This window comes from Charadrius vociferus, unplaced genomic scaffold, assembly GCF_000708025.1.
Source record: "Charadrius vociferus isolate BGI_N301 unplaced genomic scaffold, ASM70802v2 scaffold298, whole genome shotgun sequence".
Taxonomy (NCBI): Eukaryota; Metazoa; Chordata; class Aves; order Charadriiformes; family Charadriidae; genus Charadrius; species Charadrius vociferus.
In genome coordinates this window covers 1404963-1407316 of record NW_009649936.1, presented here as the reverse complement: position 1 = coordinate 1407316, position 2354 = coordinate 1404963, and positions in this window count along the sequence as shown.

Below are 2354 nucleotides of genomic sequence, written 5' to 3'. Positions count from 1 at the left end.
ACACAGGTATTTTAGAATACCTATTTTAGTAAATTTCCTGGTGCATACAAGGCCTTGGCTTCACAATAATAATAAAAAAGAATGTTTCCCAATCTAAAATTCTTAACCTTTTAGTCAGAGCTTGTCATGATTAAGTCTAAGCTACACTATAATAGAAACTAGAAAACCTACAGCAACTTTATGCCTTCAAATTATTCTAATTGAGAATGTGCCAACATATGTAGAAGCTTGTCTTAAAATGATGACTGTTTTTGCCTGTATACTGTTCTGCTTTAGATTCCTTTGCATCATGAAGTTTTGATTCAGTTTTCTTATTTACTCATAAACTTTTCCAGGGTAAGGTAACCTTAAGAAAAAAAAAGGATCAAAATATAGTTGACTTCATTCGATGCCACTACAGGATTAAGCAAAGCATGTTCCTCATCGTGCAAAGGTTATATAAACAGCTGTGTTTTTGCAGTGTGTTCTGAAGGTCAGTAATGCATGTGCTGTTGAATTATTACAGAGAAAGTGAATTCCAAACTTGAGAGCTTTCTTTTGAGATTGTATACTCTGCTTGTTTTCTTTCTTTTGATGTGCCTGGGTAAGTATTTTGACTTCCTGCATAAGATAAAGTCACACAAAGAAACAGTGTATAACGCCAAGTTAGGACCACTGGAGACTTTGTTCCTCTCTCTGTAGAATATGTACAGGATATAGCAGCAGCACAAAGATGGTATTTCTTAAGCTTGAGGTGGAGAAGGAGAATTATTTAAACTATTTGACCCTCCAGCTGAAACTGTCACCTGTTTCTGCCATGTGTTGTGGAAATCCAAATTATGTCAGCACTTCTGACCATTTTGGATAAGCTTCTGCCACAGCTGAAACTGTCACCTGTTTCTGCCAAATTATGTCAGCACATCTGACCATTTTGGATAAGCTTCTGCCGTGGGTGCAGTTTTAAAGAAGTAAACGTACCTGTCATAGTACTGATGGTGGTATTTTCATATTGCTGCCCACTCCAAAATGTGCAGGGCCAGTTTGTTCCTTGTTTATCTACAACGCCAGCGTGTCATTGCTGGAGACCCATTTAGGAAATTGCTCTTTTAGAATACCTATTTTAGTAAATTTCCAAGCGCACACAAGGCCTTGAGTTCAAAATAATGAAAAAGAATGTTGCATCACGCCCTGTTCAGGAAATGATTGTCACATATCAGTCAGCTACAACTGAGTAATGTTAGTGTCAGCTTCCTTGTTCTAGTGTTTTTGCATTTTTCCTCTTGCCTTTTTTTTTTTCTTCTCTTTTCATTCTAAATATCTATTTCACCCACTAGGATCTGCTAGAATCAGACTGATATATGTGTTTTTTTTCACAGAGCTCAACCTTCCATATAAAATATAAAAATTATTAAATAACTTTTGTGCATAGACATACCACAGGAATAAAGGATACCTTGTATGAGTCCTCTGTTGCAACTTCTGTAGTGGCAAGCTGTGTCTGCAGCAGTCATGGCACATGCAAATCCTACAGTTTTATTCCCGAACAGGCTGTTCTTTGCTCTGGCTTCTGGGACCAGCCCCACCGAGCCCTGACCTCATCTTTCTTGTTGGGTGAATCCAACGAATGGGCTGAAATCAAACGCATCCGTTTGTGACAACTTTGCCCCCTGGTGGCCACGCTGGAACAGGTGCGGAACCTGAAGACTGGTGTCTTCATCCGGTTTTGTGATGGAGGGGATACTGCTCCTCCAGGGTACCACGGACCTTGAAATAAGGTCTGGTGAGAGTAGGGCCATTTCTAAGGAAGATGAGATCCTTCCTTGTTACTGCATGGAAAAAAGCAATGAGTACTTTGGCTCTCACTGTTTTTCCTACCGGATATATACTTTTCTGTGACCCATGGCAGCAAGATCGAATGTAGGTGATGAGACAGCAAACTGATCTTTATAGCAGAAACATAAGTTCAGGTCCCTGCATTGCATCCACACCGCAGATGGCACCACACGTGACATCCAGCTGAAGGGCACGTCCCGCAACCCCTCACCACGACACTGAACTGTTGCATTCATCCAAACCCGTTGTCTGTCAGCACCGCGCTGGCTTTGGAGAGCAGAAGCTGCAGGATGCCCTGAGGAGCCGGGGCAGGAGGACATAAGCAGCTTCCACTCACGTGGGAGCCTGGGGACAACTACCACGGCGGAAAGAGGAAACCCCCGAGCTGCCCCTTTTTTATGACTTTTTTTTTCCTCTTTCTCTCTTTACACGTTGTTTCAAAGCATAATTTTCCCTTTTCTGCAGCGCCAGAGGCTCCTTCGCGTCAGCGCTCGCTGCCTGATTCCCCCAACCTTCCGCCTCCGCCCGGGCGAGGGGGGCGC